The sequence below is a fragment of the Pelmatolapia mariae genome, linkage group LG23 (assembly GCF_036321145.2).
Source record: "Pelmatolapia mariae isolate MD_Pm_ZW linkage group LG23, Pm_UMD_F_2, whole genome shotgun sequence".
NCBI classification, from domain to species: Eukaryota; Metazoa; Chordata; class Actinopteri; order Cichliformes; family Cichlidae; genus Pelmatolapia; species Pelmatolapia mariae.
In genome coordinates this window covers 29,712,266-29,727,757 of record NC_086246.1, presented here as the reverse complement: position 1 = coordinate 29,727,757, position 15,492 = coordinate 29,712,266, and positions in this window count along the sequence as shown.

Sequence of the window (15,492 nt, the reverse complement as noted above, 5' to 3'; positions counted from 1 at the left end):
CTTGCCTCCACCAGTGTGTGAATGTGAGATTGAATGAATAGTGGAATTGTAAAGCGCTTTGAGGGTCTCGAAAAGCGCTCTATAAATGCAATCCACTATTAAACACACACACACACACACACACACACACACACACACACAAGGTAACAAGGAAATGGCACACAGGAGGGAGACACAGCTGAACCTAATTAGATGAGACTGGTAGGAAGAAAACCAGAAAACATGAACATCGCACCAAAAACACTAGACGCAACACAAGGAAGGCAGAGAGAACAGTTAAACACTGGAAAGGATAAGAAATACCCCAAAACTAGCAAAACCACTGGATATTAAAAAAGATAAAACATAAACACGGAGTCCACAGACTCCAGACCATGACATTCGTCCAACTGTTGTCGCTCAAGAACAGATGTCAGAATCTTTCTGACCATACGGATTATCCCAAATTCCACCATGATGTGATGCTCCAGGCAAATTGAAACTCCATTTTATTCCAATGTGTGGCAAAGCATTTTTAATTTGGGTATGTTTCAGTGATTCAAGAGCCTCCCTTAACTCTCTGTCTGCTCCAACAAAGTTGGTTCCATTATCAGATTGAATTTGAGCAACTTGACCTCTACGACTAATAAAACGGTGCAAAGCATTAATACATGCGTCTGTGCTTGGAGAGTTGGCCACTTCCAAGTGCCCAGCTCGGCTGGCTAAAAAGGTGAAAGTGACTCCATAACGTTTAGCTGTACCTTGTCTTCTTTTAACTTTGATAGGTCCAAAATAATCAACTTCGACATTGGTGAATGGTGGAGTATCTGGCAAAATTCTTTCCTTGGATAAATATTCCATCTTTTGGTCCAAGGTCTTTCCATGATATTTTCTGCAAAAATGTCATTCTGTGATAACCTTTGTTACAGCTGAGTTGGCATTTGTGATCCAGTATTTTCTCCTTAGTGTGGATAAGGTGTGGTTATGACCACTATCACCAAGCTGTTGATGAATGCGCTTTAGAATGAGAGTTGCTACATAGATAATAGATATCTCTTTATTGTCATTGCACAGTCATACATAGTAAAATAGGACAATGAAATTGGAAAACTGTCCCACGTCGGCACTACGTACAACATGACACAACACGACACAACACAACATAACACAGTAACTTAACTTATGTAATAAAGATAAGATGTTGATCTACATATTGGTCTTTTGCAAGAGTAAAGGGATGCTTTATGTCTTCCAGCAAGGAGCCTTTTGTCAGTCGTCCCCCAACTCTTAAGTTTCCTTTTACAAAGCTCTTGCTGCATTATTTTGGCAGGCAGCAGGACTGGTGCAAGAAATCCCAGTGGATCATAAATAGAGCTCGATATTGACAACATTCCATGTCTAGTACAGGCTTTTTGAGGAACATCCATTTTAAAGTTGAATGAATCAGTTTCCACACACCACTGCAAACCTAGGACTCTTTCTACAGAAAGTTTGTCTCTGTCAAGATTTAGTTCTTTTAAGTCTTTAGCCCTTTGCTCCTCTGGGATACTTTGCAACAGGGTGAGGTTATTACTGACCCACTTGGTCAGCATGAATCCTCCCTTTTTACAAAGTGCTGAAAGATCTTTGACCAAATTGATACCATCTGAGGTGAAGGCCACACTTTTCAGACAGTCATCCACATAAAAGTTCTCTTTTATGGTTTCACATACCTTGTCTAGAAATTCATTTTGATTGTCCTCAGCTGTTTTTCTCAAAGCAAAGCTGGCACAGCTCAGGGAAAGACACTGCACCAAACAGATGAACCGTCATGCAGAACTCAGTCATATCCTTGCTCAGATCTCCACCTGGCCACCACAAAAAAACAAAACAAAACAAAAAAACGTAGAAAGTCTCTGTCCTCTTTGGCAACTTTAACTTGATAAAACATTACTTTTATGTCACCCATAAATGCGACTGGATCCTGTCGAAATCTAAGCGAAACCCCAAGCAATGTGCTTGTGAGATTAGGACCTTGTGAGAGCTGATGGTTTAATGATGTCCCCTGGAATGATGCTCCACTGTCAAATACTATTCTTATAGATCCTTTCTTGAGATGGTAGAGAGCCTGATGAGGATTGTACTACTTCTTCCCATTCTTGCAAGCCAGCTGCTGTGAAGGTATTTGCTCTGCATATCCATTACTCATCGTCTCGTCCATGAAGTTTTTATATTCTTTATGTAACTGTTCATTATGAACTAGTTTTTTTTTGACTTTTCAATCTTTGTTTAACTATGGAGAAATTATTTGGCATCTTTATGACTGTTGTAAGTCATGGTTTGTTGTGGTAATGAGCCTTCCCGTGCTGTAGGTTTTATCATGTTCATGGGTGTGACTGTAGCAGCAAAGCGGTTCCCTTTAACTTGTTTGGTTGGCTGTAACTTCAGTCTGTTGTTGACCTTTGAGACAGGGATCAATTTAATTCAATTTTATTTATATAGCGCCAAATCACAACAACAGTCGCCTCAAGGGGTTTTATATTGTACAGTAGATCGTACAATAATAGATACAGAGAAAAACCCAACAATCATATGACCCCCTATGAGCAAGCACTTTGGCGACAGTGGGAAGGAAAAACTCCCTTTTAACAGGAAGAAACCTCCGGCAGAACCAGGCTCAGGGAGGGGCGGCCATCTGCTGCGACCGGTTGGGGTGAGAGAAGGAAGACAGGATAAAGACGTGCTGTGGAAGAGAGACAGAGATTAATAACAGATATGATTCAATGCAGAGGTCTATTAACACATAGTGAGTGAGAAAGGTGACTGGAAAGGAAAAACTCAATGCATCATGGGAATCCCCCGGCAGCCTACGTCTATTGCAGCACAACTAAGGGAGTATTCAGGGTCACCTGGTCCAGCCCTAACTATATGCTTTAGCAAAAAGGAAAGTTTTAAGCCTAATCTTGAAAGTAGAGATAGTGTCTGTCTCCTGAATCCAAAATGGAAGCTGGTTCCACAGAAGAGGGGCCTGAAAACTGAAGGCTGTCCCTCCCATTCTACTTTTAAATACTCTAGGAACAACAAGTAAGCCTGCAGTGCGAGAGGGAAGTGCTCTAATAGGGTGATATGGTACTACAAGGTCATTAAGATAAGATGGGGCCTGATTATTTAAGACCTTGTATGTGAGGAGCAGGATTTTGAATTCAATTCTGGATTTAACAGGAAGCCAATGAAGAGAAGCCAATACAGGAGAAATATGCTCTCTATTTCTAGTCCCTGTCAGTACTCTTGCTGCAGCATTTTTGGATTAGCTGAAGGCTTTTCAGCGAGTTTTTACGACATCCTGATAATAATGAATTACAGCAGTCCAGCCTGGAAGTAATAAATGCATGAACTAGTTTTTCAGTGTCACTCTGAGACAGGATATTTCTAATTTTAGAGATGTTGCGCATATTTGTTTAATATGTGCGTTGAAGGACATGTCTTGGTCAAAAATGACCTCAACGTTCCTCACAGTGTTACTGGAGGCCAAGGTAATGCCATCCGCTTTGGGATCCTTAGGGACTAGTAAAGGGCTATACTAATACAGGCCATTTACCATCCAGAGTAAGAATCTGGTTAGATACCATATTTCTATGGTATATTTCATCATATTTTGTCATTGATGTTATATTCTGAATGTCCCCAAATAAAGGATCCAAAAGAATTTTTACTTGCCTTTCAATAAATGCAAACAAAGCTTGAAACCGAGCTCTATTTTTAGAAGTTTCAAGTATATCATATGCAGAGGCTCTCCATTTCTCTTTCATTTTGTATGGCAATTTGCATAAAATGATTTTCATGTTCATTGCCATGTCCAGTTCCAGCATATATTGTAACGTTTTCATGACATTACCACTCCCATGTAACAACAGAGAATATGCTTGCAACACATTTTCATTGTTAGTGGCAGGCCAGGATAATGCCTTTTCAATGTAAGCAGTTGTGACTTTATGTTCATTTCCAAAGTGTTCTTTGAGCAGTTGCTTTGCTTGTATTTAGCCTTGTTCTGCAGCAACATGTTGGCAACTGCGTATTAGCTCTCTCAGCTGTCCTGTTGTAAACTGCTCCAAATAATACAAGCTGGCCTTTTCTTCCACTCCTTGTTCAAACGCACTAATGAAAGAGATGTACTGAAGAGGATTACCATTAAATACAGGTATTTTCCTGGATGGTAATGATGATGAACACTGATGCTGAACCAGGGTTGCAGTTATTTCATTTTGTGTTTGTAAAATGTTACAAACATCCTCAGATTGTATCAGCTGTGCAGAGCGGAAGGCTGTGGGTCTATCTGGATGAGAAATAGGGGTAAAAACATTCTTATGTGTTAATACAAACTCATCGGCCAACACAGCTGCTTTTGACATTGACGTCACCTTCTGTTCATTTAAGAACATTATGACTCTCTCAGGTAACGAATTTTTAAATCCTCCAGTAGCATTAGCTCATGCAGAGACTCACAAACATCACCAACTCCGTTAGCAGCACACCACTTAGCCCCTTTTTCATGTGCAAACTCAACATATGTTTGACTGCTGGACTTCTTATGGTTCCTAAATTTCTGCCTGTAGGCCTCAGGTACCAGTTCATAGGCACGTACAATTGTTTCCTTCAACACTTCATATTTCATGCTCTGCTCTAGCGAAAGTGAAGCTACTACCTCCTGAGCTTTGCCCACTAATTTACACTGAAGTAAAATAGGCCACATGTCTTTTGGCCAGTTCAGAGCAGTAGCCACCTTTTCAAAAGCATTGAAATATGAATCTATCTCAGACTCACGAAAGGTAGGTAACTAGAGCATTATTTTTGCTAACATCAAGACTTTCCGGGGACATATTTGAAGTTTATTTAGTGACTTGGGTTTTCTGCCCTGAGGATATCTTCAGTGCTTCTACTTCAAGCTGCTTTAACCTGATTTTTTCAGCTTCTATCTCAATCCTACGGATCTCCAGGCAGAGATCATAATCTGCTTTATGCATCTTATCCTTCTCCTGTGCCTCCAACTGTAAACGTAGTAAGCGAACCTTAAGCTTTGCATCACTGTTAGATGTCTGGGATGCTGGAGAGAAAGGCTTAAAGTGAGGCAGAGTTTGGGGAGCCGCATCTGACTTGGGCACCCGGAAGTGTAGCAAGTAGAGCATGCTCTTCAGTTATCTTTGGAGAAAATGGATAAGCAGAGACTCCAGTGGGAGCTAAGGGGTCCTGAGAAGGGACCTCAGTCATAACAGGGCTAATTAAGATACCCAACTCTATTAACCCCTCCAACAAAGCCTGCTTAATATCCTTCTTCACTCCGTATTTTGGTACCGAAAGTGAGATCAACCGCATAACCTAGTGTGTCTAACAGTTAAAACGCTGCAGCCAGTATATATTGCACCCCAGCTTACCAATCCAGCCTCCCACCACACACTCTCAAAATACACAGAAGCCTTCACACAATTGTTTGTCATGAACCAGAAGCCAGCAGCCACCAGCTGGCCAGGGAGCTGCTCATTTGTAGTGATCCCCAGAGAGTGATTGGCCAACTTTGCCCAGACCAGCCAATAGACACATGCCAACCGACTTTGAACTGACCAATAGGTGGAGGCTTGACACCTGAAAGATAAAAAGAACACAAAAGCAAAGCCACATTTCTTGGCACATAACACTCCCACTGTAAGAATCGACCTGCGTGGTGGAGGATGTAAATTGTTAAATTGTGTTGTGTTGCCTGTTTGAGCTTGTAGAGGCTCACTTTCTATTTCTCCATAAGGCAAGGCAAGGCAAGTTTATTTATATAGCACAATTCAACAACAAGGTGATTCAAAGTGCTTTACAGAGACATTAAAAACAAAAACAAATAAAAAGCACGATTTAAAATTGATTAAGACAAGCAAACAAACAAACAAACAAACAAACAAACAAAACAGTATTTAAAATCAAAAATCAAAACAGTAGATAAAATCAGAACAGTAGATAAAATCAGAACAGTAGATAAAGTCAGTAGTTAAAATGTAAGTTTTGAAATTTAAGCTTAAAAGTGTGGATTTGGTGCTTTATTCAAAAGCAGCTGAGAATAGGTGAGTCTTCAACCTGGATTTAAATAAACTGAGTGTTTCAGCTGATCTGAGGCTTTCTGGGAGTTTGTTCCAGATATATGGAGCATAAAAGCTGAATGCAGCTTCTCCGTGTCTGGTTCTGACTCTGGGAACTGATAAAAAACCGGATCCAGATGACCTGAGGGATCTGGAAGGTTCATACTGGGTCAGGAGGTCACTGATGTATTTTGGTCCTAAACCATTCAGAGCTTTATAAACCAGCATCAGAACTTTAAAGTCTATCCTCTGACGGACAGGCAGCCAGTGTAAAGACCTCAGAGCTGGACTGATGTGGTCCACTTTTTTGGTCTTAGTGAGGACTCTAGCAGCAGAGTTCTGAATGAGCTGTAGTTGTCTGACTGATTTTTTAGGTAGACCTGTAAAGATGCTGTTACAGTAATCAAGCCTGCTAAAGATGAATGCATGGACTAGTTTTTCCAGGTCGTGTTGAGACATCAGATCTTTTATCCTTGAAATATTCTTGAGGTGATAGTAAGCCGATTTTGTTATTGTCTTAATGTGTTTTTCTAAGTTTAGGTCTGCATCCATCACTACACCCAAATTTCTCGCCTGGTTGGTGGTTTTTAGGTGTATAGATTGAAGTTCTCTGGTGACCTGTAATCGTTTTTCTTTGGCACCAAAGACTATTACTTCAATTTTGTTTTTGTTTAGCTGGAGAAAATTGTGGCACAACCAGTCATTAGTTTCCTCAATGCATTTACCAAGAGCCTGTACAGGGCCTTGGTCTCCTGGTGACATTGTGATATATATTTGTGTGTCATCTGCATAGCTATGATAGTTTATTTTGTTGTTCTTTATAATCTGTGCCAGTGGGAGCATGTAGATGTTAAACAGAAGGGGTCCCAAGATGGAACCTTGGGGAACTCCACATGTGATACTTGTCTGCTCAGATGTGAAGTTACCTATTGATACAAAGTATTTCCTGTTTTCTAAGTATGTTTTGAACCAGTTTAGTACAGTTCCTGAAAGACCTGCCCAGTTCTCCAGTCGTTTGAGTAATATGTTGTGGTCAACTGTATCAAATGCTGCACTGAGATCCAGTAAAACTAAGACTGACATTTTTCCACTGTCTGTATTCAGACATATGTCATTAAACACTTTGGTCAGAGCGGTTTCAGTGCTGTGGTTCTGTCTAAAACCTGACTGGAAGGCATCATAGCAGTTATTCTGTGTTAAGAAGTAATTGAGCTGTTGAGAAACTGCTTTTTCAATGATCTTACTTAAAAATGGGAGGTTTGAGATCGGCCTGTAGTTATTCATTTGTGTCTTGTCAAGATTGTCCTTTTTCAGTATAGGTTTAATTACAGCAGTTTTTAGTGATTCTGGAAACACACCTGACGTTAAAGAAAAGTTTATGATCTGTAACAGGTCTGACTCCAAAGTCTTTGAGACCTTTTTGAAAAAACTTGTTGGCAGGACATCTAAACAGCAAGAGGAGGAGTTCAGTTGACCTAAGATGTCCTCCAGGTCTTTGTTGTTAATAGGGTGAAACTGTTTGATGGTGTTTAAACAGTTTTTTGGTGGACACAGTACATGTCCTGGATCTGCTGTTGATGTACCAATTGCTTGTCTAATCTTTTGGATTTTTTCTGTGAAGAATTTGGCAAAGTCATTGCAGGCCATGGTCGAATGAAGTTCAGCTGCCACTGACACAGGAGGGTTTGTTAGCCTGTCAACTGTAGAAAATAGGACCCGAGCGTTATGACTGTTTTTGGTGATGATGTCAGAGAAGTAGGACCTCCTTGCACTCCTCAGTTGTAAATTATAATTGTGAAGTTTCTCTTTATAGATGTCATAATGAACCTGGAGGTTTGTTTTTCTCCATCTGCGCTCAGCTTTCCTACACTCTCTTTTTTCATATTTCACCAGTGTGGAGTTTCTCCATGGAGACTTCTTCCTTCCAGAGATAACCTTCACCTTAATGGGAGCAATAGTGTCCATTACATTTAACATTTTAGCATTGAAGCTAGTGACGAGCTCATTGACTGAACCTCTGGACAGGTCAGGTGTTAATGGGAAGACCTGGTTAAAGATCTCACTACTGTGTTCAGTTATACACCGTTTTGTGATCACTGCTGTTGATATATTTGTGTGGGCTGAGATTTTACTTTCAAAGAAAACACAGTAATGATCAGACAGGCCCACATCAGACACAGTAACCTTTGAAATGCTCAGGCCCTTGGAGATCAGTAGGTCAAGAGTGTGTCCTCTATTATGTGTGGCCTCTGTTACATGCTGAGTCAGCCCAAAGTTGCCCAGAGTGTTACTCAGGTCTTTAGTCCCTTTGTCCTGAGGGTTGTCCACATGGATGTTAAAATCCCCAACAATAATTACACAGTCGAAATCAACACAGATCACAGACAGCAGTTCACTGAGGTCATTAAAAAAGTCTGTGCAGTATTTGGGAGGCCTGTAAACATTAAGAAACACAACTTTGGATGGGGCCTTCAGCTGTAACGCCACATATTCAAAAGACTGAAAACTTCCAGGAGATAGCTGCTTACATTGAAATGATTCATTAAATAAGACGGCAACCCCTCCTCCTCTCCTGCTCACCCTGGCCTCACTGATAAAACTGTAGTTAGGAGGGGTCGTCTCGATGAGAACAGCTCCACTGTTACTTTGGTCCAACCAAGTTTCAGTTAAAAACATAAAATCAAGGCTGTGCTCAGTGATTAAATCATTAATTAAAAATGTTTTCCCAGCTAAAGATCTAACGTTTAATAAAGCCAACTTAAGTGTTTTAGAGGTATTATTTGCCCCCTCGTGTTTGGGAGCAGTCTGTGGCACACAAGGTATGTTTACTACATTTAAAGATCTTTTAGAGTGCAGCTCTTTGTGTTTTGACCAGGCCACATGTCTCCTTCTGTCACCTAAAAGTACAGAAATTTTGAAACCTTCTAATAAACAGGGTCCCAGCTTCTCCTGGGAAAAGTCACCACTGTCATAATCCTCGCAGCCCGGACCCTCCACACATCACACATCAGACTGCGGAGACAGAGCATGAAGGTGGTAAGGAGGAACTAAGGGCGGCGAGGCTGCGCAGTGTAACTTTGGTTGCTCTGTTGAGGGCGGGGCTCGATGGCGAACCTTTGGCTGCTCTGGTGGGGGGTTAATGGGGGACAAAAAGGGATTGGGCCGGGGGGTAGATCTGAGCCCAGCATTGACCCGCTCCATCATCTCCTCAGTGAATTTCAGGTGTGGGGAGGAGGGAGAAAGGGAGGGGGAGGAGGGTGATGGCCTGTCAGGGGTTTGGGGGACTGGGGAAGGTCGTGGTCCCTGGTCCTGGTCGTTGGTGTTGTTGAGAGAGGTGGAGGCAAATAGGGACCCCTCTTCTTGCCTCAGATGTCTCTCCTTTCTGAGGCTCTTCCCGGGTGGGGGCAGATGGAGCTCCTCCTCAAGGTTTCTGCTGGGCTTTGTTTGTTCTTGGAGTACTGTTTGTTCCTCTTTATGAGATAACTCCTCGTTTATCTCAGCCTTGGCACCAAGCACAGATGGATGACGTATGGAATAAAACAAGTTGGAGGTGAACAGTTTCACCCCTGACTTGTTAAAATTAAATCCATTTGCTTTAAACAGATGCCTGCGTTCCCAAAAAATATTAAAGTTGTTGATAAAATGCACTGAGTGGTCAGTACATGCTGATATAAGCCATTTATTCAGTGCAAACAATCTGCTGAATCTCTCGTCTCCTCCTCTGACGGGCGGTACAGGCCCACTGATGAATACAGCTGCATTCAGAGAGTTTACAGTATTTAATAATCCAGTAAAGTCCCGTTTCAGAACCTCCGACTGTTGTTTGGACACATCGTTTGACCCTGTATGCAGAACAATATTTGTCACAGTTGGATATTCATCTGCAATCTGAAGAATTCTCTCCTTCAGGTTGTTGACCATATCCTTAGGAAAGCATAGGACTTTAGTGTTCTTACCGCACATCCTTTGTACATCCTTTACGGCAGAGTCACCCACAATCAGGGTTTCAGGCCTAGCCTTTAGCTTTCCCTGTGGCCTTTTACTTCTCAACAGATTTTCAGACCTTACTTCGCTACTTTTAGATGGATGGTTGTCCGATATAGATCCAGGGTCCTTTGATAGTGGAGCAAATCTGTTCTGCAGTTTCACATTCAGTTGTTTTGGAGGTTTGTTGTTAACCTTTCTATTCACGGTTGTCCAGTCCTGTTTCCTCCCGTATACAGGGGTAGAAGAGCTTCTCTGTCTCGTAGGAAGTGAAGGCCAGTCGGTTTCAGAGATTTCAGCTCGCTGTGTTCTGCCTGTGATACGTCCTCCCCCTTCTAGGAGACATGATTTGTGTCTTGGTTTTGCACCAGGACAGTCCAAGGGGGGATTATCGCTTGATGATTTATAGTAATGCACAGAGTCTACTTTCTTGGTCATGTTATCTGTGCTCCTTAGCTGTGTACTAGCTTGCTCATCGCCATTGCTTTGAATCAAAGGCAAGGTTGTTTCATTTCCACACAGTCCATTTACCTCCACATTTACTTCTAAGCGATGAATTTTTGTCTCCAGTACTGCAATCTTCTGCAGGAGTTTGTGGTAGTCATCTGTGGAGAGGGAAGGCATCTTGTTGCTAGTTAGCCTAGCTAGTTAGCCTAGTTAGCCTAGCAGTTAGCACCTTTCCAGGCTATTGAGGCTGTTCGGAGTCCAGACGCTGTAATCAGGCTTCAGCTGTGTCTAGGCCACAGACACACGGAGCGCTGAGGATAAGGTAACTAAAAATGTTGCTGTTTCTGTTAAGAACACTTTAGTCCTAATGATCTATAAGTGTCCAGAAGCTCTCGCAGGTAGGCTCATACAGAAAAAAGGGAAAAAATCAGCATAAAAATCAATAAAAATCAATAAAAGAAGCAAAGCATTTGAAGAGCAAAGAGAGGAAGCGTCCACACTCACAAAAGGGGGCGGGGTGTGTAATGTAAGATCATTGCAGATATGCTGCTTTTAGTCTGTAATATTTCTATTGCAGGTTTATCTTCTTTGACTGGCGTACCGGGCTTGACTGCAGTTGCAGCTGCTGTTTTTTCTGATTTCCCTTTCATAATATGAATTCATAGCATTGGATGATATGTTAGATGTACTTTGAACTTCAGAAGATTGGAGAACGGCTAAATTTGCAGAAGAGGCAGAAGGCAAAGCTTCAAGTTCGAGGTGTTCACGTTTCCTCCTTAGCTTTTGTTCCTACTTTAGGACTGCTATGTGCTTTTTCTGCTTTTGCTTTTATTCTTGCAGAAGAAGTTGTGCTTACTTTACTACTAGTTGAGCCTTTGGTGATGGAAGATTTACCAACAACATTTGAAACACTGTCCTCTGGGTTAAGTCCATCATCAACACCATTATTACCCTTGAAATGCAAATGTTCGCAACCAGATAACCACTCTCTCACCACATTAGCAAACTCATCATAAGGCATTGTTTTTCCTTTAAACCATGTTTCATGGTTTTCTTTTTCATCATCTGGTAACAAAAACATCAATGAACCATGAACAGTTTTGCGGTGCAGTTTACACGAAACCTTTTCCCAAAGAAAAGCCAGTTTGTGACTTTGTGAATTGAAAAGGCTAAGCCTATACTTGAAGCCACTGACTGAGGTGTTCATTGGCGAGGGGTGATGCAATGTCATTGGTATGAATGAACTTAATAAACTTGCTACAGTCCAATAACTCCAATTGTCTTGTCCTTTAGAATCTTTATTCCAACACCATTTAACATAACAGCGCAGCGGTCACAAACTGTTTACTTCCACCTGATCAACAACACCTAGCGTTAATTACGCGCGTCTACCTTAAATACATTCACCATACCACTAAAAACACAAAAGGTGACCCCTAGCAGCATACATAAGATAACAACCCAAGAAATTGCTCCTACAATGAACATCAAAGAAACGATCAAAGGAGATGATAAAAGTTAAAATTTTTAATAATTTCATTCTGAACAAACATGTTATACACATTGAATCAGAACAACAGTTTCTGAATCCTTTTTTTGGTATTTAACACCAGGTGAATTAAAAATAATTAAATATTAACATTTGTACTCATATCTATACAACGTATATGCTTTAATTTCTGTGCCTTTAAACACTGAAAGAAAGAAGAGTGTCTTCTTCCTCAGGCTGGAATTCCTCAAATGGATTATTTGTTATGGATTATTTGTTATTATTTGTATGGATTATAAGTTGAAAACAGCCTAACAAAAAAAATTAAACCTAGGGTCAGATCACTGGCTTGTTCTGCAGCTTCTAGCCACATTACCTGGTCTCAACCAGCATGTGCAGTTTGGTCAGTTCTGTTTTTAGGACATCTTCTCTGTTTTGATTGAAATGGTTGAGATTTATCTGTAATTGATCCAATTTCCCAATGGAAAAAGATCAAGAACAGCAGAACAGATGATCACTTATCATGGTCATTGTCATCACCTCTGTCACCATCACCCATCATGACAGGACAGATGATCAGAGGTGCAGCGTTTTTACCATCATCATCAACATTCCAGGGACAGAAGAACGGGTAGATTTTCTCGGTAAAGGAGCAAGCAGTAAAGGAGTAGAGCAGTTTTTGTTTTTTGTTTTAACCTCAAGAGAAATTTTTATTTTCTTTACATGAAATGTTGGAGAGCTTGAAGTGAGTCAGACCTTATAAATACTAAATCTGGGGTTATTTTTTAAGGAGCAAAATTTGCCTCAAAAGTGTTATAAATGTGTATGAGTGTAAACTAAGATTTACAAATGAGTGCAGTGATTTGTTTCTAACTCACAAACGCATGCTTAAATCCACACATAAATCCAAAGTAATTTGAGTGCACGTAAAACTACGTTTACAAATGTATACATCCAAACCTGAATAAATACTGATCAGTTACACACAATTTATTAATTTCATCTTCACAAATCTGATAATTGTCTCTTTCAAAAAGCTTTCTCTGCGTGCAAATGTATAAAACTACACATAACATCCCTTCTGTCCACTTACAGACATAACTTTTCAAATGTTTGTTTCACTACTGCCTCAAATGTAAGAAGAACAAACGCACACAGAGCATCCTCACAGAGAAGCAGCACTACCTGCATAGCTTATGTTGACCATATGTTACTGCTAGATGTCTTAAGTTATACATGTTTGTTTTCTGCAATAACAGGATTCAATGACGGAGACATTTCAGCCTTTATTTAAAAAGTCAGAGCCTTTAAAAACTGCTAAAGAGTTTTGATGAAGTCATGTCCCTGTGGTAGCTCAGAAGCACCTCAGATATACATATATATAAATCTCTTGTGATATATTTAAAATTTTGATGCTGCGTGAGCTTTTACGGGGTACTGGTCATCTCTGAGAGGGTCTTTTAACAGTGCAAGTATTCAAAGACAGCAGCAGCTTCCACCCCAGTCCTCGTACACATGGACACGATGCAGAGTACGCCAGAGGGTGGCACAGCCATGGCTGAGGTAGCACTTTATAATACAGTCAATGACAAAGGGTTCAATTTCCCTGGAGTCAAATGGAAATTCCATGTATCTGATCTGAAATTATGATGTAATTCTTTTTACCTGCAAATACTTAGTGGTACACTAAAAATAATGATAATAATTGTATTATCATCAGTATTACTGTATAATAACTGTATAGTTTAATACTTTTTGTTATTCTGTATCATATTAACTACATTTGTAAGTAATGAATAATATAATATTAAAAAAAATGTATGCATCATATTGGTATCCATCATGAATATTACAGTAGTTTCCCTCTTATGTAACAGAAAAACTTTCTCCCTTTCATACTCCGAAGAAGAAACAAGAGCTAGAAAACATTACAGACATAGAACCAGGCCATCTTAAAATGACGGAGCAAATCAAACGTTTTCTTTCCCAAAATCATGGATGATAACTGAGGAGGAAAAACTGAGGAGGAAGATTATCTGGTCCTTCTCTCTGATGTGGCTACCTTTTTTTTAAATAACAGTTTTTAAAACTTTTTCAAATAAATCTTGTAAGTGTATTATAACTTTGACTCTCAAAGAATTTTGATCCAATGAAAGACAATGACTTTCTTCTTTTCATTTTTTCCACTAAAACACCTGAAAACAATGCTCTACTTAAAATGACTTACTGTATAATTTGAGTCTCCTTTATTGTAAAAATTAATCAGTTATTAAGCCTACTTTTTAGTGTATTGTTTATGCCACAACTGCCCTGAACTAACAGATTAGCAACATTATTTTAATATTTATGTGACTGGTATTCCACCAGTATGTGCAAGCTTTTTCATCATAATTATATTTTTAATAATAAAATACATATAATTACTGTTATTATCCATTAATTTTCAAACGTACTGTTTTACATAAAGGCAGAAAACAACTAGTAAACCACATTATTATTTTGTGATTAAGATGCCAAATTTCAGTTGTTTATGTGAATTCTTGAACAGAAAAATGAGTTTTGGTGGTTTGATGTCATATTTGAATAATTTCTGACTTCCGAAGTCCACTGCACTCAAATTTGAGAACAAAGACATGAATTCAGTTTGTTCTTAAAACTAAAACCAATATAAGTTTGTGTTTTCTTTTTTTCATGACAGGTGGTATACTACATTTTATAAGCAGTGTTTCTAACACTAACTATTTTGAGGTCATTATAATTAAATTCAGTTAAAAAAAAAAAAAACGTGTTCCAGAGGAATTAAACCCTTAATATAAAGTGTTACCATGGATAAATAGTGCATTTTTATTGTGATTTTGCCTCAGTAAATCTGATCAGTGCTGGTGTTCTAACAACATCTCTTTTATTTTATTGAAAAGGGAAAAACTTAACATCTTCATGGTCTAAAATCTTTTCCAGAGCATCATGAAAGAGAAGCAGCGCAGACAAGAGGACGCGTAGCGCCACCTGGAGGACGCTCTCCGCTCTCAATACCACACCCACTCAGGACGAGAAAAGGAGGAAAAAGAAGCAACAAGGAAAAGACTCAGATGCTGAAACATCAAAGAAGCAGATGGACCATCAGCCTGATTAGAAGCTAAGCAGAAGAAGATCATGCAGCTGTGACTCCAGATGTTTGGTTTGAACTAATGGCACAGGATCTCCTTGATTGATTATTATTGATATTTTAAATGTGTTTTAATAGCTGGAATAAAACCTGAAAGGAGGGGAAAGTGAATCCCATCATGTGGAAATAATTTAGTATTAAAGATTTACAGATTCACAGAGTTCTTAGTTTGGTTTTCATCTTTCGGGGTGTCAGAACATCTCTGACAGTATTTAAAAGCAGCTGAAACATCTTTAAGACAAACTCAGGGCAGCGTTAAGAACAGTCTAACACCTTGGATAAGTATAGACTACAAAAGCAGAACTAAGGAGGAAAGCGTAACCCCCGGAGCA